The sequence below is a fragment of the Chionomys nivalis genome, chromosome 8 (assembly GCF_950005125.1).
Source record: "Chionomys nivalis chromosome 8, mChiNiv1.1, whole genome shotgun sequence".
Lineage (NCBI taxonomy): Eukaryota > Metazoa > Chordata > Mammalia > Rodentia > Cricetidae > Chionomys > Chionomys nivalis.
Window position 1 is genome coordinate 15,229,102 of NC_080093.1, and position 25,028 is coordinate 15,254,129.

The window sequence follows — 25,028 nt, forward strand, 5'->3', positions numbered from 1 at the left end:
TAAACAAAATCTATCATGAAGAACCAGACAATCCAGATATGAGTCATTCTGTAAAACTACTCCTAACTCACAAGAAAAGTTGGAATTTCAGACACAAAGGGTGATGGTCCACACCTGTAATCCTGGCACTCAGAAAGACCGAGGCTGCCAAGAGAACTGCCAGGATCAGCCAGAATATGCTACAGAGACTAGCTCCAAAAAAAAAAAAAAAAAAAAAGAAAGAAAGAAAGAAAGAAAGAAAAATGTTAATTTTGTAAGTAAACCATGCTGAGGGGCTACTGTAAATTGACAGAAACTAAAGAGACATAACACACGATGTGATTTACTCCTGTGTTTGTTTTTGGTGTGTGTTCATTGTTTTTAAGCAGATGATCGTCTATCCCAGGAAACTCAACTTACTACACACACACACATCTGAGTTCTAAGCCTGTCTAAGCTGTTTCTAAAAACAAAAGGATGAAAAAGAAACAGTAATACAGATTCTCTCTGAAGCTTCGGTGGAGCTAATTCGAATATAAACTGTAAATGTTGGTAAGTCGAAAGTGAATGTAAAAGGCATGGAAGCACACACTTATGGCTTCAGTACTTGGGAGGCAGAGACAGGAAGAGCAGGAGTTCAAGACCAGCTTCACTACACAAGTCTACAACCAGCTTATATGAACGCTGGGGCAGTGAGAGGGAGGAGTGTTATACAGAGTCCTTCTTTATGGGAAACATTATTTTAGATACCGAGAGCCCTTTATAATTTACAAAATACCTTCATACTTAAAGTTTCCCTTTATCATCATAACAGCTCTTTGACAGAAAAAGTAGGTGATGGTATCAGTGCTTTCCAGATAAAGGAATGAGACTCAAAGCAGTTAAGCAAGTTATTCAATGTCTGTTGATATCTAGAAAGTAAAACCTGGGAACCAGGTCTTACTTTATAATTTGCATTATAATCTAAACTAGCCCAGTCACAGGTATTTCAAAGAAAGCATGAACAAGACAGGTAGGACTTTTGCATCATAGTTGCATCATTCAGCCAAAGAAGTTACCACTGACTCAGATGTCACTGTGTGAAGCTTTGATATTTTTCTTAAATACTTTTGAAAACAAGGATCAAAAAATATGAACTCTTATAAAAAGGGTTTTATTGTATTTTTATGGCTTATTACATACCTTGTAACAGTCATTTTGTTAAATGTGAATGTCAGTTTGATTTCCGGTCCCTTTTTTCCTGGCTATTTACAAGCTTTGAAAGAATCGTTCCTTAATTAAGTCTAAACATAGTTTTATATAAATGGATTCCTGGAAATAAAACGTTCAGACTTAGCAAATGATTGTTACAGAGACTGTAACAGGCCGTAAAAAAAAAAAAAAAAAAAAAAAAAAAAAAAAAAACAACAACAACAACAAAAAAAAACGAATGCCACTTTAAACAAAGATTTCTCATTTTAATTAAAAAGATAATCATCAGAACATTCTTACACTTAACAAAACCATTTAAAGAAGCTTCTTTGAGGAAAAAAATACGCGTCTTATTTGGGCTTCCGTCGTATAATCTATAATATATCTGGATCCATGTTTTCAGTTGACATGACAGAACTCTTGTGTACTGAAACTACAGTTTAAAGACTCTGAAGGAGAAGGGTCTATGGGCTAGAGATTTACCTCGGTACCAGAGCACGTGCCTAATGAGCACAGCTCGGGGTTCTCAGCCCAGTACCAAAGAAGAAAGGGAAACCTCAACTTGTCTATCATTCTGTCATTTCTAGCTTTTTAAAGATAAACACTGTCAAACAATTAGGACAATTTTCTCCATGTGGTACAGTTAAAATATATTTAAAAATACCTAATACAGCCAGGTGTAGTGGTGCATGCATTTAATCCCAACACTGGGGAAGCAAATGCAGGAGGAGCTCTGTGAGTTCAAGGCCAGCCCTGTCTAGGTAGTAGAGTAGAGATCCTAAACTACCAGGCAAGCAGAAGCAGGAGGATCACCAGGCTAGTCTAGTTAGGCAAGTTTCATGCTAGCCATGGGTATATAGCAAGGCTCTTCTCTCTAAAACATACTTTTTAGATGATCATGTAGAAAATAACAAGAATTAGACAGTGTGTTGATGAAGTTTGTGTCAGATAATAAGATCGCATTTAGGGGCTGGAGAGATTGTTCAGCAGTTAGAAGCACTGGCTGCTCTTCCAGAGAACCTGGGTTCAATTCCCATCACGCACATGGTGCCTCATAACTGTGACTCCAGTTCCAGGGAATCAGACAACCTCACACAAGCAGACAAAACATCAATGCACATGAAATAGAAATAACTTTTTAAAAAGATCATATTTAGAAGACTTATCACACAGTCAAAGGTGATTCACAAATATCTACATAAAATGTTTCTACTCTGTGGCATAAAGAACAGACAGGAGGACCAATAGAACCAAATAGAAGACCCGGATATTAATCCACACATCTTTGAACACCTGATCTTTGATAAAGAAACAAAAAATATCAAATGGAAAAAAGAAAGCATATTTAACAAGTGGTGCTGGCATAACTGGATATCAACATGTAGAGGAATGAAAATAGACCCCTATCTATCACCATGCACAAAACTCAAGTCCAAATGGATCAAAAACCTCAACATAAAGCCAGCCACATTAAACCTTATAGAAGAGAAAGTGGGAAGTACACGTGAACACATTGGCACAGGGAACCACTTCCTAAATATAACGCCAGCAGCATAGACACTGAGAGAAACAATTAATAAATGGAACTTCCTGAAACTGAAAAGCTTCTGTAAAGCAAAGGACACAGTCAACAAGACAAAACGACAGCCTACAGAATGGGAAAAGATCTTCACTAACCAATTAAAAAAAAAATGGAGTACAGACCTAAACAGAGAACTCTCAACAGAGGAGTCTAAAATGGCTGAAAGACACTTAAGGAAACGTTCAACATCCTTAGTCATCAGAGAAATACAAATCAAAACAACTCTGAGATTCCATCTTACACCTGTAAAAATGACCAAAATCAAAAACACTGATGACAACTTATGCTGGAGAGGTTGTGGGGAAAAGGGAACACTTCTGCATTGCTGGTGCGAATGCAAGCTGGTACAGCCCCTTTGGATGTCAGTGTGGCGATGTCTCAGAAAATTAGGAAACAACCTTCCTCAAGACCCAGTAATACTGCTTTTGGGTATATATCCAAAGGATGCTCAAATGTGCTACAAGGACATGTGTTCAACTATGTTCATAGCAGCTTTGTTTGTCATAGCCAGAACCTGGAAACAACCTAAATGCCCCTCGATCAAAGAATGGATAAGGAAAATGTGGTACATTTACACAATGGAGTACCATACGGCAGAAAAAAATAAATGCCCCTCGATCAAAGAATGGATAAGGAAAATGTGGTACATTTACACAATGGAGTACCATACGGCAGAAAAAAATAACGACAGCTTAAATTTTGCAGGAAAATGGATGGAGCTAGAAAACATCATTGAGAGAGGTAACCCAGACACAGAAAGACAATTATCACATGTACTCACTCATAGGTGGTTTTTAAACATAAAGCAAAGAAAACCAGCCTACAAACCACAATCCCAGAGAACTTAGACAACAATATGGACACTAAGAGAGACTTACATAGATCTAATCTACATGGGAAGTAGAAAGTAGAAAAAGACAAGATCTCCTGAGTAAATTGGGAGCATGGGGACCTTGGGGGAGGATTGAAGTGGGGAGGGGAGAGACAGGGAGGGGAGCAGAGAAAAATGTAGAGCTCAATAAATATCAATAAAAAAAGTTTGTACTCTCAACTCCAATAAAAGTAAAAATCACCCATTGCAGTTCCTTTCTCCCCCTCCTTGCCCCACCTCCACGCCCATTGTTCATATTGTTGAGACACAATCTCACTTTGTAGCTCTGGATGGCCTAGAATTTGCTACATAGAAGCTTCTGTCTCCTGAGCACTGGGATTAAGTATGTATCATCACACCCTGTGCATTGTGGTTTTCTAAATCCCATGCCTGGAAATGACTGCAGGTTAAAGAGAAAGAGAGAGAGAGAAACGAAAAGAAAAAGAAAAAAGCTCTTAGAGACTGAATTTGAAGAGGCAGGATTCTTTTCAACTGATTCATTTGACTTTTAAATTGTCTGTTTTTAACTCAAATGGTGCCAAATTTGTTACAGTTGGGCAACATTCTGAGAATAAAAAGGAGCTCATAATTAACTGTCATTATAATTAACTCCAATTTGAAAAAGATACACCAAATGTTCTACTTAAGTCACCTTTTCTAAATTACACAAAAACTAAGCCTGAATACCACCACCTGACAATCTATTTCTACAGCAATAAATTACCGAAAACTGCTTCCAAGTGGTTTATATTCTCCCATGCAAACAAGTTATAATGAGGAGGCTATTTCCTAACTGAGACTTGATAGCAAAGAAAGGACTGGCATAAGGAACACCATCAAAACAGATTCAGTAACTGTAAAACTCTGCAATCATTAAAAAAGGAAATTATGCTCCAGTCTCATAAAATGGGAGTAACATACCAATCATCAACAAGCATGCACTCAGACTGTACAAAGCATAATTCTTCCATATTCACTGATTAAACAAGCTTAACCTCAAGCTAATACCAACTAAATAAACACTAAACATTTAATTACCAATCACTTACTTTTGCTTTGTAGATGCCAAGCAAGTACATAACTCAAGAGAAAGGTTACCTTGACTTTCTGAAGTAGTTCCCAAAAATAAACAAGTTTTTCAAGGTCGTACACTGCTCTGCGCAACCAGGAACAGGAGATAAGTAGATATTGGCCATCTTGCTCAAGATCATTGTAAAATGGGAATGGGAATATATGCCTGATCTCAACACTCAACAATGAGGCAGGAGGACTGCTATGAGCTCAAAGTCAAGCTGACCACCTATGGTAACTCTTAAAATAAATACTTATTGAGCCAGAAATACTCAAACTAAGCACAAAAGACACTACAAGAAAAAACTTAAGTGGATCAGTGTGGCGGTTTCTCAGGAAACTGGGAGTCAACCTACCTCAGGATCCCACAATTCCATCCTTGGGAATATACCCAAGAGATGCCCAATCATACTACAAAAGCATTTGTTCAACTATGTTCATAGCAGCACTATTTGTAATAGCCAGAACCTGGAAACAACCTAGGTGCCCCTCAATAGAAGAATGGATAAAGGTGTGGCACATATACACTTCAGTGGTAAAAAACAATGACATCTTGAATTTTGCATGGAAATAGAAAACACTTTACTGAGTGAGATAACCCAGACCCAAAAAGAGGAATATGGTATGTACTCACTCATAAGTGGATTCTAGCCATAAACAAAGGACATTGATCCTATAATTCATGATACTAGAGAAGCTAAATAAGAAGGTGAACCCAAAGAAAAACATATATTTATCCTCCTGGATATTGGAAGTAGACAAGATCGCTGGGCAAAAGTTGGGAGCATGGGGGTGGGGGTGGATTGGGGGAAGGGGAGATGGGGAGAGAGAAGGGAGAAGGGGAGGATTGGGGAGAGCCTGGGAGAATGGGATGGTTGAGATGGAGGAAGGGTGGATATGGGAGCAGGGAAGAAGAGATCTTAACTAAAGGGAGCCATTTTAGGGTTGGCAAGAGACTTGGCTCTAGAGGGGTTCCCAGGTGTCCAAGGGGATTTCCCCAGCTAGGTCTTTGGGCAGCAGAGGAGAGGGTGCCTGAACTGGCCTTGTCCCATAGCCACACTGATGAATATCTTGCATGTCACCATGGAACCTTCATCTGGTGATGGATGGAGATAGAGACAGAGACCCACATTGGAGCATTGGACTGAGCTCCCAAGGTCCAGATGAAGAGCAGAAGGAGGGAGAACATAAGCAAGGAAGTCAGGACCACGAGGGGTGCGCCCACCCACGGAGACGGTGGGACTGATCTAATGGGAGCTCACCAAGGCCAGCTGGACTGGGACTGAATGAGCATGTGATCAAACCAGACTCTCTGAATGTGGTTGACAATGAGGGCAGACTGAGAAGCCAATGATAATGACACCGGGTTTTGATTCTACTGCATGTACTGGCTTTTTGGGAGCCTAGTCTGTTTGGATGCTCACCTTCCTAGACCTGGATGGAGAGGGGAGGGCCTTGTACTTCCCACAGGGCAGGGCACCCTGACTTCTCTTAGGACTGGAGGAGAGGGAGGGAGAGTGGAGGGAGGGGGAGGGAAATGGAAGGATGGGAGGAGGTGGAAATTTTTGAGTGGTTTTTTCTCATCCTCGATATGTACCTCGATAATGGCTTTCTGTACTGAAGCTTCATATACAAGTCTCAAGTTTACCTTACACAACCTTGAAAGATCATGGACATTCAGTAACAAACTCTTTAAAAATATTTGCATGTCAGATGTGGTGATACACACCTGTAATCCCAACATCTGGGAAACTGAGATGGAGGACAGCGAGAAAGGCCAACCTGAGCTACTACCATGTCTCAAATAACAATAAGAAAATTAAATAAAGTCTATAGGTACGGTGGTGCACACCTTTCTACTTTGAACCAAGCAAGGGCAGGGAAGTCTCTGTGAATTTTCAGTCAGCCTAGTCTACATAGGGAGTGCCAGGTCAGCCAAGGCTACAGAGACCTTGTCTCAGAAAATAAATATATAAATAAATAAAATTACTATTGCATGGATTATAAAACTCAACAGTGTTAAGATCTCTGTTCTAAACCCAGTGTGATCGTACATACCTATAACCTCAATATTTGGGAGAGGCAGGACAGACCAGGAGTTCAATGTCATCCTCAGCTACTTATCAAGTTTGGCTACACTGCAAATTTAAAGCCATCTTGAGCTACAGGAGATGCTATCTCAAAAATAAAAGAAACAAATAAATAGAAAAACAAATCTCAGTTCTGGGCAAGAGATGAAGCATGTAAGAGTTGGGGTCTAAAGAAGCTGGAGCTGCTGGTGGGGAATAAGAGACCCAGAAGGAGACTGGGCTATGGCAGTTGTGGTCATGACAATAGGTAATTTTGGGGACTAAGAACTGTTTTCTCATCTTCTCAAAAAGACAAATGTAGACATTAGCATGAGATTAGGAGTGGGCTACTCTGACAGCCTGCTTCTAGGCTTTGTATTGTCTAGTGAAAAATATATCAATGGGCTGGAACAGTAAGCTAATATTCTTCTGTAACCAGGAGTAGTAGTGTTTGAAACATCAACACACTGATCATGTAACTGAAACCAAGTTTTTCCTTGTTCGGTTTGCTTGTTGTCTTTGGAAGGAGGTGTTTGTTAGTTTTGGGTAGGGTTGTACTTTGAAATGTGTCTTATATAGATAGCATAGGCTGGCGTAATGACATCACTACATAGCCAAGGTTAGCCTTGAACTCTTGGTCCTCCTGACAAATACAGACAGTCAAGTGCTGGGATTACAGGCATATACCACTACACCTGGCTCTTTGCTTTTAAAGATAAAAGTTTTCAGAAGAGATGGCTCAGTATTTATAAGCACTTGCTGAACACCCTAAAAAAAAACCTGGGTTGTGAGCATCTCTACAACCACGTAACAAGCTGGAAGTGGTCTCACAAGAGTCTATAACCCTAGTGCTGTGTAGGGTGTGCATACAGGAGCATAGGTTTAAAAAAAAGTGTGGTTCAAATTCAAAAAGAGATTCTACCTCAAAAGAATAACAGTAATAGAAAATAACTGACACCCTCCTCAAACTGTTATGTGTGTGCCCACCCATCCACATTTCTATACAATGGGGCATGTGTGTGTGAAGACTTTATTCCTTAGCCTAGGCTAGGCTAGATTTAGTCATGTATCACACACTGGTCTTAAATTTGCAACAATTCACCTATCCAAGAATCTTGAATGCTAGGATGATAGGTATAAACCATCAGAGCCAGCTGAGCCCATCACTCTCAAGAGTACCATAGCCATGTCAGAGAACAGATAAGAACATTTCCAGCCGGGCGGTGGTGGCGCACGCCTTTAATCCCAGCACTCGGGAGGCAGAGGCAGGCGGATTTCTGTGAGTTCGAGGCCAGTCTGGTCTACAAGAGGTAGTTCCAGGACCGGAAACCAAAAACTACGGAGAAACCCTGTCTCGAAAAATCAAAAAAAAAAAAAAAAAAAAAGAACATTTCCAGACTGAAAGAGACTAAAGAGTCAGAACGATTTTATTCAATGTATAGAGTCGATCTTTCTTTGTAGCTCAGAATAGTCTCAACCCCACAAATACAGCCCACGATGATCTCTAACCTCAAACTTGCAGTCCTTCTGCTTTAGTCTCCTGAGGGCTAGATTAAAAGGTGTTTCCCATTAAGTCAAATGTCCCGGCACTCATGAGTAAAGTGGCCGGCACTCATGAGTAAAGCGGCAGAGGCAGGAGGATTCTGAGTTTGAGGTCAGTCTTGGTCTACAGAGTGAGTAGCCAGGGCTACACAGAGAAACCCTGGCTTGAAAAACAAAAGTTATGTACTATCATACATGTTGAACTGGAATTTTTTGTTACAAAGCCCATTACTGGAATGAGCAGAATCTGAATAAGGTCTGAAGACCAAATCTGTATCTGTACTGCAACATGTTGATTTCCAACTTCTTAAACGTGTATGATATATATCTGTACATGTGTGTCCATCTGTGTGTGTATGTATGAATGTATGTATAGTGTGTCATGGCTTCTGTGGGTTTCAGAGCACAATTCTGGATGCTAGTCCTCACCCTCCATCTTCCTCAAAACAGACAGGGTCTCTTTTGTTGGGAACACCAGTGTCTTAGTTAGGGTTTCTACTGCTGTGAAAAGATCCAATGACCATGGCAACTCTTATAAAGGAAAAACATTTAACTGGATGTCTTACAGTTTCAAAGGTTTAGTCCATTATCACCATGTTGGAGCAGGAACTGAGAGGCCTGCATCTTGACATTCAGGCAATAGGAAGTGGTCTGAGACACTGAGCATGACTTGAGCATATTATGAATCCTGAAAGTCCTCCTCCACAAAGACACATTTCCTCAACCAAGGCCATACCTACTCCAACAAAGCCATACCTCCTAACAGTTATCACTACCTTTGGGAGTCATTTTCTTTCAAAGCACCATAACCAGGCCGGCAATTCCATCTCTACCTACCATTTCCCCTAAATAGGCATCCTGGGATTACACACATTCATGCTATTGAATCTAGCTTTTATGTGTGTTCTGGAGACCCAAAGTCAGATAGTCAGGCTTATCTGGCTAAAATTTTATCCACTGAGCTATCTCCCCAGCCTGATTTCCAAATTTTGATGTTCAGAATTATACAGTGTTTTTGCTTGTATAAAATGCATATTACAATATTTAGTGATCATAACAATTTAGTCTTCATGTTTCAGGAAGAAATAACATGTATCTGAGACCGACTCAAAATGTTAATGGAGCTGGGCGGTGGTGATGCACGCCTTTAATCCCAGCACTCGGGAGGCAGAGGCAGGCAGAGCTCCGTGAGTTCGAGGCCAGCCTGATCTACAAGAGCTAGTTCCAGGACAGGCACCAAAGCTACAGAGAAACCCTGTCTTGAAAAAAAATGTTAATGGAAGGTAGGTGCAGTGCTGTACACCTGTAATTCCAACTACTTAAAAGGCTAAGGTAGAAAGACAGTGAGTTCCAGGCCACCCTGAACAACAAAGCACACACATGCATACCAATTAAAGTATCTTCCGTTGGAAGACTGCATTAGCTTTCTATGGCACATACTTACAAATAACACAACTTAGTAGTTTACATCTGTAGGTAGACATCTGAAATGGGTCTGACCAGCCTGAAAGGAAGGCATTCCTGGAGCCATATCCAATTCCATCCTGGAGGCCTTCTCTTGCCAGTATTCCAGCTTCTAAATCTCATAGTATCATCTTATAAGTCAACAAGAGCTGGTGGAATGTTCACAAAGCACCATCTTAACCTCGTCTGCCTCCCTCACACATTTTCTAATTCTTTTTTAGATTAGTGTCTGTGTCTGTGCATGTTTTTGTGTGGGCAATTGTAGGCAGAGGAGCCTACAGGCAAGACCACGGAGTTGGTCCTAGTCATGGCCGCTTAGCATTTAAAAAAAAAAAAGCGCTCCTAGTCAAAAAATTATTACAGATATGCAATAAAGACAAATACAGATGGAAAAGACCTCTAAATAGGTCACAGTGTTGGATAAATGTACGTGATCCTGAGAGAGAAAAGAAAAAGATTGTAAACAGTTATAAAAAGAAATAAATAATTTAAAAAAACAAAGTCTTTGAAGAGACACAGTACAGTCAGTCATAGATTAAAGGAATAAAGAAAAATAAACCACGTAAAGATGTAATATAACAGAGAGTCTATATTATTGTGTTTTCTTTGAATTTTTTGACTGTGAAGGAGGTAAGTACAGAGAGACATTTCATTGTACGGGTTGCTAAGCTAAACCAACATATATACTTTAAAGGTATCTTTCTTTCAAAATTTGAGTCTAAGATTATGTTGCTTTGGAAAAGAGGTTCTACTTTTGTTTCCACAGAAGATGAGAAACTGTGGATTCCTTCCAGACTAATGTGGTTTGATGGACCAAGATCCCCTAAAAAGTCTTTGTGAACTCCAAAACTACTTTGCTCAACAAAAAGCAGGAAGTAGTATGAAGAGAACTATGTCAAAATTCCCAAATACTGTTTATAAATGCTTGTTTACATTTAAAGGGGGATATGGTATAGAGAAGAACACTTTGCACTGGAATGGATTTTGGTCTATTGATACAAATTTAAGGTCAATTTTGTTATATGTATATTTCTGCTCCTGAGTAAGGTATTGTATTTGTACAGCTCATTTAAAAATGTAATGCTAATTAAGAAATACAGGTTAATAGTCATCTATAATACTCAAGGTTTAGTCATGTTAGCTACTTTTCTAGATGTACAGAGATATATTTCTGATGGATAGGTATTCTTCAAACCTTTCAAAGACTAACAGAATATGGCATTTAAAATGTTTTAAGAATTTGGGAGTTTTCATGGAGGCATATCTGCTCCTGGAAGCACCAATATACTTGGATTATTAGAGGATGGTGGGCATAGAAGAGGCTCCTTATGGAGTTTGCTAGTCATTTGGGCAAGAAACTGCTCTTTCCTGGACTGCCTGATGTTATACTGTATGACTGGGACATGCAGGACCCACAGAAAAATGACTGCTGAATTTGCCTAAAGGCAAGACAGTCCTTCAGGGTTCCTGCTTCATTAAAGAGTCTGCCAGACATTCTGCAAAACACAGAAGAAAGTGACTGACAAACAGCCAATATAGGTGCCACTGTCTTTGAAATTTCCTGCTTCATGGAAAAGTCTGCCAGATACTATGGGCCTGTAGGCTGACGATGGGTGCCCCAATATTACAGAAGAATTTTGGGTAATGGTCCAGGCAGCAATATGTCTCTATCAATTCTAGAGTTTTGGAAGTTGCTTATAATGTACTTCCTATTTTCTTAGATAATATTATAGCCTTCTGGAGTCTTTGATGGAGTTGAAGAATAGATAGTTATAGTTTTCCTTAGTTATGATAAAAGATAAATTATATATAAATATTGTAACTATAATTCTTGCTAGATAACTGTTTTGTTATATGTATCTTGCTATGTTAAAGTTAAAACCTTCCTTTTCATTTAGACAAAAAAGGGGAAGTAATGTAGGATTCCCCTCTGTATGCTGTGAATATTTTTTATTACCACTGGTTAATAATGAAACTATTTTCAGCCAATGGCTTAACAAAATAAAGCAAGGCAGAAATTCCAAGCAGAGAGAGAGAGGGGATAGCAGGCAGAGTCAACGAGAAGCCACTAGCCTCCAGAGGAGAAACACACCCAACGCTGGTACCACTAAACCACGAGCCTTGTGGTAAAATATAAAATAATAGAAATAGGCTAATTTAAGATGTAAAAGCTAGATAGAAATACGCTTAAGCTATTGGCCAAACAGTATTGAAATTAATATAGTTTCTGTGTGATTATTTTGGGTCTGGGCGGCCAGGAATAAACAAGCAGACTCCGTCTACAGCATTCATGACCTGGTGCACATGTGGAGGTCAGAAGTTGTTCTCTCCTTCCGTCTTGCTAAGACAGGGTCTTTCATGTCTGCCAAGCTCAGTACTCCCATCTCACCATTACAATGGGGCCACCACATCTAGGTTTTTAACATGGGTTCCAGGGATGGGAGACTGAACTCAGGTCATCCTACTTATATATAAAGTGCTTTTTACTCACTGAGGCTCCCTTGTATCTATCTGGGGACCCTTGTGAATGAATGAATCTAACCCAGAGAGTCTAGGACAAACCCCCTACCTAAAAGTCAAATGATTAGTAACCTAAATAAAATTTTAAACAGGAAGAATTGGATATCTTGCCTGCTTCAATGTGCAAAGATGGACATTAAGCTACCTAATTTAAAAATGTTTACACTTTTTTCTATTTTGTGGTTATATCCTTCATATTTGGGGAAATAGAGATTAAAGCATTTTCTTTTTAAAAATAATAGAGCTAATGGTGGCCATTCTTTTACTTTGGGTTATTTATTTTGCTATGCAGGGACAGAACCTAGGGTATCACTTAAGGCAAGTGTTCTACTGCAAAGCTGTATTCTCCATTATTCATTCTTTTTACATATTAGTGTGTAGAAAGAAAAAACTGCTGACCCTGTGAACTCTGTAGTTAGTACAAAAATATGGTATTTTTTTATTGATTCCTCAAGTGAAAAATCTGAAAACAAAACATTCTGTTCTTTAAAAATACCAAAAATATGACAAAGGATTTGTATTTTTGCAAAACCAGAACAAATCAGTAAGACAAACACAAACAATCCAACGGGAAAAAAAAAGTTAAGACTTAAACACTTCATTAAAGAAGCCTATAAAGTCAGGAAACCTGGAAAGGTACTTATTTATATCAGTTGCCAAAGAAGGGCAAATTAAAACAATACAACAGCAGCATTCACCCACTAGACTAGCTACAATGAGCTGCACTGGCCAGGCAGTGGTGGAAAACGCCTTTAATCCCAGCACTCCATAAGGAGAAGCAAATAGTTGTCTATAGAGCAGAGCAAGTTCTAGAACATCCAGAGCTACACAGAGAAACCCTGTATGGGGAGGGTGGGGGTGTACTCCACTATGTCACATTGATTATTCCAAGAATGTGCAGCAACTGGAACGGGGAAAGAAAATGGGAAATAGAGCATAGGCCTGGGAATGTACACTGTAATCCAAGCACCTGGAAACTGAAAGCAAGATGGAAAGTTCAAGGCCAGCCTTGAGTTCTAGGTTAGCCTGAATCACATACCAAGATGGTCTGGCCAGGCATGGTGGTCAAAAGCCTTTAATCCCAGTACTCAGGAGGCAGAGGAAGTTAATCTCTGTCAATTCAAGACAACCAAGGACACATAGTGAAAGCTAGTCTTTCAAAAAAGAAAAAAGAGTCTGAAAAGAAAAAGAAAGAGCCTGTTCTCAATAAAATTATTTTATTTTTATTGAAAATAGATTCTCAGCTTCACAGTTGTGGCACACGTCTTTAATCCTAGCACTCAGGAGGCAGAGACAGGTGAATCTCTGTGAGTTCAAGAAGTTCCAGGACAGCCAGAGTTACACAGATAAACCCTGTCTCAAAAACAGGAAAAAAATAGAAAATAGATTCTCCTCTCTGACCAGTTTCCCCTCCCTCTCCTCCTCCCAGTCTCCCCCAGATCCACTCCCTCTGTTTACTCTTCAGAAAAGAGTAGCTCTCAAAGAGACTGACATCTAACCAGGATGAAACAAAACAAGGCACAACCCTCATATCAAGGCTGGACAAGGCAACCCAGTAAGAGGAAAAGAGTCCCGAGAAGAGGTAAAAGAGTCAAGATATAAACCCACTCCCATTCTTAGGAATCCCCCCCCCCCAAAAAAAAACCACCAAGTTGACAGCCATAACATATACACAGAGAAAAAAAGTCAATGAAATGATTCCTAATGATATTCTGCTATACTCATAAAATTATTTTTTAAAAAGAGAGCAAGAAAGACCTAAGGGATATGACTTGGTGGTAGACCACTTGCCTAATAAATACAAATTCCTAGATCTGAATGTGATCCTTGATCATCTGAACACAAACACACATACACACAAAGAAAAAGAAAGAAAGGAATGGAGGGAGGGAAGGACCGGAGGAGGGAGAGAGGGAGGGCAGCAGGAGCCTCTTGGCAGTAATCTCAGGACTTCTTAAGGAAACACGGGAGGTTCAAGGATAGTCAGGTGGTGGGGAGGCAGGTGGATCTCTGTAGATTCAAGGCCAGCCTGATCTATAGAGTGAGTTCCAGGACAGCCAGGACTACATAAAGAAACCCTGTCTTAAAATGCACCCCTCACCCCCCAAAAAAGTTCAAGGACATTCTCAACCATAAATGAGTTTGCGGCTAGCCAGGACTACATAACACCTTTAAAAAAAATTAAACAGGGGGCAGTGGTGGCACATGCTTTTAATCTCAGCACTTAGGAGGCAGAGGCAGGCGTATTTCTGTGAGTTCAAGGCCAATCTGGTCTACAGAGTGAGTTCCAGGGCAGATCCCAAAGGTACACAGAGAAACCCTGTCTCAAAAAACAAAACCAAACAAAATTCAGCAAGATGATCCAATGGGTAAAGGTATTTGTGCCAAATCTAAGAAAAAGGGGAAGAGGGAGGGGATGAAGAAGAGTTTAAAAATCTAAATAGCGAAGCTGAAGATGTAGCTCAGTGGTAGAGTACCTGTCTAATGCATATTAAGTGCAAAGGTTGAGTTACAGCACTAGAAAGAGGGACAGACTGAATGACTGAGAGAGAGAAAAGTAAAATTAAAAAAACTAAATAAAGATACCAGGGCTGGAGAGATGGGTTGATTTAAAAAAAAAAAAAAAAAAAAAAAACATTGCTACTCTCCAGAGGACTCAAATTCAGTTCCCATGTCAGGTGGCTCACAACTGTCTTAACCTCCAGTTCCAGGTGATACAGCACCCTCTTCTGGTCTCCACAAGAACTGCAAATAAGTGGTGCAAATACACACAAAATGAATACCTCTTTTAAAATGCTGGGACTCTATTTTTTTGTTCTGTTTTGTTTCGTTTTTTGTTTTTTGAGACAGGGTTTCACTGTAGCTTTGGAGTCTGTTCTGGAACTAGCTCTTGTATACCAGGCTGGCCTCGAACTCACAGAGACCCACCTGCCTCTGCCTCCCAACTGTTGGGATAAAAAATATAATATTAATGTAGTAGATTACATGCAAATTATTCCTTCCTCCACTTTATTTACATCTTCATCATGTGCCTGGCTTTGGTCAATTATATTTAGCAGTTATTATACACAAGCAATGATTGAAAGACACTTGATCAACTAAGTTCACTGTCATTCTTATGACTGAGAAGGGCTTTCTCTAGGAAGTCACTGCCTTTTCCTTCTGAATTCCAAGCATGTTAAAAAAAAAAAAAGTCACCCAATGAAGCCTATCTAGATTAAATAACCCCTCAAAGCTCACAAGTTTATGATAACATCTATTGCATGCTCAACATACTTTATAGTTCTCTATTAAGTAGAAATAACTAGAACTGGGGATGTAGCAGTTGCTAAAGTGTTTGCCTAGGGCAACAGAACCCTGGGTTTGATCTCAGTGGTGCATGGTGGCATACACCTATGACTCCATCACTCAGAAGGGAGGCAGTGAAATCAGAACTGTAAGGACATCCTCAGCAGCAAGTCTAAAGCTATCCCGAGATACATGAGACTGTTTCGAAAAAAATTTATCATAGCATGTGCTAATACATGTCAACTGCAACATCTCAAATTCCCATGGATAATTCAAATAATCAGAAAACTGAAGTTCAGACAGTAACTATTCCACTAAGGTTACCACCTAACAAGAAAATAATGTAATGTGGGCTAGAAAGGATGGTTCAGTGGTTAGGAGCATGTACTGTGCTCTTCTGAGGAAGGTTCTTGGAGGCACTCAGAGTGGTCCGTCGAAGGCTTTCCTATAATAATAAGGCCTCTAACAAAACTAGAATGTCTTGAACCCTTGACAATAGGATTTTTTTTACCTTGAAACAAAGAAGGTTGAGAAAGCACCAAAATATGCATACAGTGTGTGCCCAGGCAGACTTCTGGGGGTTCTTTAATGTGGGATTCCACTCTGTATGTTATAAATATGCTTTACTACCATTGGTTATTAAAGAAGCTGTTTCAGCCCATGGCTTAGTAAAGACAGGCAGGAAATCTGAACAGAGATATAGAGAGAAAGTAGGCCATGTAGCTGCCAAAGGAGAAAGGCACCAGCCACCTTACTGAAAGGCCACAGCTTCATGGCAATACATCGATTAATAAAAATGGGTTAATTTAAGATGTAAGAGTTAGCTAAAAATATGCCTAAACTATTGGCTAAACACTGTTGTAATTAATATAGTTTCTGTATTATTATTTGCGTCTGGCTAGCCAAGAAAGGAACAAGCAGTCTCTGCCTACAGTTCTTACGTAAGACCTAAAGTTTTTATGAGATTGTCTAAAACAAAGGAGCACGTCAGCAGGACCTATGTGTGCTATGTACATGACAGAATCAAGGGTTACCTTACTGAGGAGCAGAAAATTGCTGTGAAAGTATTGAAGGCACAAGCAGAGTCAGAAAGGGAAATAAATATGAGGCTTTTTAAAGTAATATACATCAAGGTTCAATAGATGGGGGGCGGGGTACTGCTCTTGTAGAGGACAAGGGTTTCGTTCCCAGACACTGGACAGCTCACAACTACCTGTAACTCCAGTCAGGCATGCCTGTTATCACCTCAGAATTCCAGTTCTGGGGTAGGACAGAGATAAGAGAACTATTCGGACTTGGAATGACAGTCTAGATGAAAAATAGCAAGCTCTAAATTCTGAGAGACCCTGTTTAACAGGGAGAAGGAAAATAATCCCCCATCTGGCCTCTGTACATATGCGCCTGCACGCATGTGCACACACACACACATACACACACACACACAAGTACACTATGGGGGGGTCTCTGAATCAGGTTGTCTGGGTTTGATTTCAGACTCCTTGTTATCAGAGTAACTTTGAGCAAGTTATTGTATGAAAAATGACAGAAATAATAGTATTGAATCTGCCTCACTGGGTTATTGAGAGAATAAAGTAAAATAATAATACACTAAGGTGATAGTGCCTTAGAGATCAACCATATTCTTAGTTCAACATTAATTCAATCTACCTAGGTTACTTTTGTTATCTGAGTCATGTATAAAGATGTTCTCTTTTGGGCTTTGTGAAATTAAAGGGAATATGCATCAGGCTCCTCTATTCAGAGATCTATCCAGAGATCCCCTAAGTACAAGGTGGCCAGTAGAAAAAAACTGGCTGACACCTTTCTTATAGACTTTGGAGCCTCCATTGCCTGTTTTAGGACGCCAAAACTGACCTATTAAGGATGAGGAAATGTTGTTTGGGTGCTGGGGACCAAACTCTAGTTTTTACATTGCTTTTCATTGTCTGAGTTATTATTAAATTGTTAAACTTCGGTAAACATTTTCTATTTTACCTTCAACAGATTCTCATATGTCAAAAGGACTTCTGTGCTAAATACAGTATCCCTAGAATAAGATTGGAAAGTATCTGGCTATTACAAAGACTATGGGGGAATTGTTGTAGTTGCTTTTACAGAGCTGGGCATTCACTCCAGAGCTCTCTACATGCTAAGCAAGTTATCTGCCTGGAGCTACATCCCAAACCACAAAGACATTTCTTTTCTAATACTCCTATTTTTATTGGAGTACTTACTAAAGACAAAAAGGTTCTATCTATATATGACCAAGATTTGGTCTCCCTTTTGATATGGGATTCCCCTCTATATGTTATGAACACCATTGGTTAATAAAGAAATTATCTTGGGCCTGCACAGGGAATAGAGGTAGGCAGGGAAAACGAAACTGAATGCTGGGAGGAAGAAGGCAGAGTCAGAGAGAAGCCACGTAGCCCCACCGGAGACAGACACCTGAACTTTAGCAGGTAAGCCACTACCATGTGGCGATACACAGATTAATGGAGATGGGTTAAATTAATATGTAAAAGCTAGCCGATAAGAAGCTAGAGCTATTAGGCCAAGCAGTGATTTAATTAATATAGTTTCTGTGTGATTATTTAGGGGCTGAGCAGCCAGGAATGAAAGCGGCCTCCTTCAACACCCTTTAGCAGAGAAAGACTCTTTTAACAAGTGGTCTCTTCTGAAAGTTCAATAATTAGGCAATAAAAAAATTCCTAACAACAAATAACATAACATCTTTCAAAATAACATCTTTCCTTTATATTTAATAACTCACTTCTTTCTAGTCACTGTCTTCAGACACCAGGGGTTAAACTCAGGGCCTGACATGTTAAACAAGTGCTCCATGAAACACTTTTTAGTTTTTGAGACAAAATCTCTCTAAGTCACCCAAACTGGCCTTGAACTCACTCTGTAACCCAAAATGTCCTCAAATCTAAGATTCTTCTGCCTCAGCTTCCCAGCCTGAACCACCAAGTGCGGTTTAATTAGTTCACTTTCACTAATTTATTATAAACATCTTTTACAAACACAAAGTGAGGAAATTGGCACAAAGAATTATCATTAAGCACCACATTAAGGATCACATGTAATCCAGCATTTGAAAAGTGTAGGCAGGCAAAAAGACAATTCAAGGTCATTCTGATCTACAAAGACAGCTCAAAGCCTAGACTATAAGAGAGTCTGTCAAAGAAATTTAAAAAATTGTTATAATTTTGTATCCTGATATTTATGTAAAAGGATGCAGAAAAGAAACTTTCTGAACACTAATTTAAATTGGAAAGGTAGGCGTGGTACCCACTGTTGAGAGCTCCAAGACACTGAAGCAGGATCACTTGAGACCAAGAACTTGAGAGCATTCTGAACAACACATGAACATCCTGTCTTAGTAAACAAATAAGTAACAGGAAAAGGATAAAGAGAAACTGACAAATAGAGTTGGTTTCAAATGTAGCCCATGCAACTTGCAATCAAACTCATTGATTTAAAGAAATCCATTGTAAAATTCTGGAGATTTGCTGGATGGTGGTGGCACACACCTTTAATCCCAGCATTCAGGAGGCAGAGGCAGAGGCAGGTGAATCTCTGAGTTCCAAGACAGCCAAGGCTCCACAGAGAACCCTGTCTCAAAAAAAAAATAAATAAATAAAAAATAAAAAAAAAAGAAAAGAAAAAAAAACAAAGGGGGTGAATAAAATCTGGAGATTTATTTGGCATGCATGGTAGCACACAATGTAATATCAACACTCAGAAAGCAGAGGCAAGGAAGATTACTTGGGCTTAAGGTCAGCCTGAGCTATATTGTGAGTTCCAGGACACCTGGGCAAGACAGAAAGCACCTGGGGCTGGAGAGGTGGCTCAGTGTTTTAGAACACTGGTTTCTCTTCCAGAGGACAGAGGTTCAATTCCCAGCACCCACACCCACATAGTAGCTCACAACTGTCTAAGTTGTTCCAGGGGATCCAACACCCTCACACAGACATACATGCAGACAGTGCACCATGTACATAAAATAAAAATAAATTATTTTTTTAAAAAGGACAGAAAGCACCTGTCTCAAACAAAACAAAACAAAAAAAAAAACAAATACAATTTGTCTTTAGACACTTTAAAAATCTATGTTTCTGTGGTGATTTGACAGAAAATGGCCCCTATTGAGAAAGCATGGCCTTATTGGAGGAAGTGTGTCACTGTGGGGGAAGGTCTCTTTTGCTCAAGTTTCCTTCTGTGTGACAGTCCATCGACTTCCTGTTGTCTCTAAGCCGAGATGTCAGGCCTGTTGGCTCTAGCACCGAGTCTGCCTGCACACCATCATGCTCCCTGCCATGATGATAATGGACTGAACCTCTGAAACTGTAAGCAACCACCTCAATTAAATGTTTCCTTTATGAGAGTTGCCATGGTCATGGTGTCTCTTTACAGCAATGACAACCCTAAGATGTAGGGACAAGCCCCATCCATTGGGGGCGTGTTCGCCTCGGGCTAATGTTTACTGATATTTTGATATTTTTATGGAATTAGGGGTATTTTCAAAAAAAAAAGAAGAAGAAGGGGGATTAACTGGTTTTATGGGATGATTGGTATTTGTGAATTACTGTTTATAGAAAATTGTATTGGTACTGTTTCTTGTATATTGATATATTGAATATTGAATGTAGTGTTCCTACCTCTATTTTTGTATGAGTATGCTTATAACTTTGTCTATATAGTATTGATACATCTACCATACTACAATGTACATTTCTACCTCTGATACTATGACACTGTTTACAGTTAAAGATCATTGTCTTCATATATTGCACAGTTGTTTATTCTTTTAGTCTTCAAGTTAGATAGGTATTGAGAATTATATGTCTGTCATATTTATTTTTAGGTTAATCAGGTCTTTTAGATACATAGAGATTATATTTAGTATAGATAGTATGATCTTCAGCCTCTTCGAAGAGCTGTAAAAAATAGCCTTTAATCTAACCTAAAATTTCTGTGCCAACAAGATACAATTACTCCTGACAACGCCACTCTACTCTCGAGAGAACGTTGAGCACCAAAGACACTCCACTGGGAGCTTGTCTTCTTGGCAGAACTGGCCTTTGGGTTAAGAAAAGCCCATACCTCAACTTCTGACAAAGATACAAAATATCCCTAAATGGATAAAACAGGATTGTCTTATCCTGCCAAGACAGGATAGGATAGTTCTAAGAATGGTATGTCAGTTATGTTAGGCCTTAGCCAAAGTTGGTTGACTCAACATTGCAAACGAGACTTTGGGTGATTGCCCAGGTAGTCAGTTGTCTCTGTCAATTGTTGCACATTTTGGATATCTCTCGTTTGTTAAGTAATATTTATTCCCTTCTCAGATCTTTGACGGAGTTAAAGATTATATAATTGTAGTTACTCTCTATGTTATTTAGACTCCTTGAGATAAAATGTTTAACAAAACTTTTGTTCTCAATATTGTTTGTTATATTTATTATTTGTTATTATTGTATATGGTTGTATTTGGTTTAGTTCTGTCTTATTTAGACAAAAGGGGGAGATGTAGGGATAAGCCCCACCCATTGGGGGCGTGTTCGCCTCGGGCTAATGTTTACTGATAAATCTGCCTGGCGTGATCCCAGCAGCCTTTTTTGCTCTGCTTTCCTGTTCTCCGCGGGAACCTGTGGTCCTGTAAGTCTATTTCCCCACTAAAACTGTATATATTTTTATAATCTGTCTACATTCATTTACATCGTTACACTAAGACAGCTTCCCAAGTAAGTAAAGAAAGGCTAAGAAGACAGCTCAGTGGGGAAAGTGGTTGCTGTAAGCCTGAAGACTGGATATGGTGGTTCAAGCTTGGAATCCCAGCCTGGAGAGATGGTAACAAAACATTCCATGGTACCACTGCCCCCCACAGCCACTCATCCTCACTACTAGGCTAGGTGAACCCCATACTCCAGAGAGAGACTCTTGGTTCAAAAAACAAGATGGATGGCTCCTGAGGAATGACACCTGGGGCTGACCTCGGACATACACAGGAAACGAGGCTACTAAAGCACACCTAGTATCATTCCTACTGCATTAGCTTTGAAGCAACTGATGCAGGAGAGCCTCCTAATTTCTTGAGAAGTTCATTTCAAACAAAGACACCTCCCAAGCATTCTCTATTATTGCCCACAAACTCAACTGATCTCCATTTGTACATGTAGCCCGAACACCCAACTAGAGTAGCATTTATGGCAGCAGGTGGCAAAAGATAGCCCCCAGGAATTCTTTTCTTCCTGTTCATTAATGCTAGTCTTCACTACAATAGGTAGAAGTTACTCTCCATCCCCACCAGCTGATTTTAGATTAGTCTTGACTGGACTCAACCATAACTACACAATTAGGCTTTCTCTTTACGTTTTCCTATCTTGAACTTCAAATCTAGCACAAAAGGACTTCCTATTTCCTGCACTACTACTTCTTGGAGCACAAGCCACTATACTCAAAGGTTTGCACAGGGAAAAGCAGGCTTTGGACCCTATCTGAACTCAAAGTCTGGCCTCAACTTCATCATCTTCCTGTCTCTGCCTCCTACATGTAAGGAGTATAGGATTGTGTCATATCAGCAATGTTCGCCTCTTTATGATATTCTGCTTATCGGATCATTATTTGAAATAAAATGTCTTAAAATTATTTTTCCCCACTTGATCTTGGGACTGCTGGAAAAGAATACATTTATCCTATTTCTGGAACAAAACCAATTTATCCCTTAGTATATCTTTCTATTCCCCCATACAGTCCTAAATATCCATGTGCTCTAGCTCCTCTCCATCCTTCTCATTTTGCAGCTCAGGCTCTCTTCCAGTCCTTATCTCTTCTGGGGTTCTATACTTTTATTGGCTGAAGAAAGGCCCTTAGAGATGGAGACATCAGCACACAGACTGTTTAATGCAAACTACTGCTTTCTTCTTATCTGCTTTCACAAGTTAATCAGCTTACGCTACTTTTCATAAGTACTGTAGGACAAGTTTTAAGTCTAAAACATGTATGAATAGTCTACTTGAAATTAGTAGTAGCATTAATAACAATTTATTGTAAGCAAAGTGCTACATTAATGTGATATTAAATTCATGACAATATTCGATTCCATGTTGACATTATCAACAAATTTAACATTAAATTTTTTCAACTGAATTGGATGTAGTGTTACATGCCTTTAATTCCTGCACTCAGGAGGCAGAGGCAGGCAGTTCTGTGTGAGTTCAAGACCAGCCTGGTCTCCATAGTCACAGGACAGCCAAAGCTACAGAGAGACCTTGTCAAAAAAAAAAAAAAAAAAAACTGTACCAAAGTTATTAACAACTGAGGAAAAACACCAAAAATTTCACTAAAAGAATTGACTAAACGAATAACCCTTCCACTTTACACTATGCATTAATTATCTGATACAATCAAATACAATGCCTTCTTTATCTTAAAATTGAGTCTGAACAGGCAGACGTGTTATAGTAGGGTAATGCCACCAAGGGAAAGTCGAGACTTACTTGGATTCATAACAGGGCTGTGGCTAAGCCAAACGAGGATAGTAAATCTCTGTGCTCTGTTTCTCTTATTGGGATGTCACTCTTAGCAACTTTCTTCAAGTTGCTTCAAAAAGCAGCCACAATAGCAAGGTCAAAAAGTAACTAAAAATTAAAGAAAAACTGGCTTCTCCAGTGACTGGCTCCACGCTCAATAATGTGTGGTACCCTCGAAGCTACGAGCTATTACTTAGCCATCTCCAAGTGCTCTTAACTCAATCAGGAGGCCATTCTCAACACCTAACTCACTGGCACAAAGCACAGCTGAAGGAGTTCAGAACCTTCCTAGGCTGAGACTTACAGGAGTGAAAAGGGGTGATCTCATAATACCCCTTTATTCCATACATTGTTCCATAAATCTGACTATCAAGACTGTACTGAGAGTCAACCCTCTGACGTGGAAAACTACACTGAGCGCTTTCTGAATCCATGTTGAACTGACTGAAGAAATAAAAGCAACTTTGACTTACTTCCATTCCCGGTCCCCAAATTTCAAGGTCTCTTTGCTGATAGTAGCCCAGGCTGCCTTAACTTGCTAGTCTTGAATCCCAGATCCTTCTGCCTCAGTCTCTCAAATGCTAGGATTCTAGACATGCACCACCACACTCAGCTTGTTTGTTTATGGTCTTTTGAAACAAGATCTAATTCTATAGCCCAAGCTGGCCTTAAACTCATGGTAACACTCCTGCCTCAGTTTCTTCTTCTTTTTTTTTTTTGTTTTGTTTTGTATTTGTATTTTTGAGACAGGGACTCACTATGTAACTCTGGCTGTCCTGGAACTCAGTCTGCAGGTCAGGCAGGCCTTAAACTGAGATCCACCTGCCTCTGCCTCTGCCTCTGCCTCCCAAATGATGGGATTAAAGACATGGGCCACCTCGACCGACTTGCCTCAGCTTCTTAATGCTGGATTATAAAGTATAAGCCACCATGCCAGGCTGAAGGGGATCTCTTAATATTTTAGAATGTCAACCCAAGTCAGAACTGCAAGAAATACCTTTAGGCTCAATAGAATTTTGTTAATGACAAACTTTAGTTAGGTGTTTTTGAAGGTATTAATACAAAAACTTTTTAATGTATTTATTCATTTATTAAGTGTGTAGATGTTTTGTCTACATGAATGTCTGTGCACCACTTGTGAGCCTTCAGCTTAAGGAGGCCAGGAGGGTGGCGGGTCCCCTGGGACTGGAGTTACAAACCACTGTGAGCCACCACGTGGGTGCAGGGACTCGAGCCTTCATCCTCCAGGAGAGCAGCAATGCTGAGCCATTGCTCCAGCCCCCAAAATAAAAACTTAAATTTGACCAGCTTCTATAAATATGAATGGGGCAATTTAAAACCTAATTTTAAACTGAGTCGGTGTCTATATTTATCTAATTTGTTATGGCATTTTAGGCAAAGATGAAAAACAACTATTCAATAAAAGAATGCTATTTGGAATGATGAGTTACAATTACTTCTGAAAAACAAAGACATAATTGCAAATAATATCAAAGTCCCTAGGACCACCTGTTAAGCTAAAAAAAAAAAAAATCTATGCATCCCATCGTCTTTAGATGTAACCAGAGGCTGGTTTACACCTAGGATATCCAAGAAGCATCAGATTAAAAGCATCAAATATCAACCTAACCCAGGTTGCTAAACACAAGCACAGCAAAGGAAAAGCCCCATACAAAGTTAAAGAAACAGGGTCTAGAGGTCTAAACATACCCTCAAAATGCAATGCCTACACTGTGCTTAAACCTCTAGCTCATGGGCAACAACTAACCCTGGTGTATTTTCTACTTCTTTCCTCATCCTTTCTAGAATTTCTAACCGCTCTTAGCATTTCCCCAAGGCCTTTCCTCTCCCAGAAAGTGAAACAGCGCCTGGCCTCCACAGTTTATTGCCTTACCACTTAAGGCCTAAGTTTT

At 39.6% G+C, this 25,028-nt stretch overlaps 1 protein-coding gene across 8 annotated transcripts in view; it reads right to left on the minus strand.

Moving 5' to 3' along the window:
- Window positions 1-25,028, minus strand: part of Btrc (beta-transducin repeat containing E3 ubiquitin protein ligase) — a 185,438-nt gene that overhangs the window by 159,402 nt on the left and 1,008 nt on the right. The gene's annotated exons all lie outside the window — the stretch shown is intronic.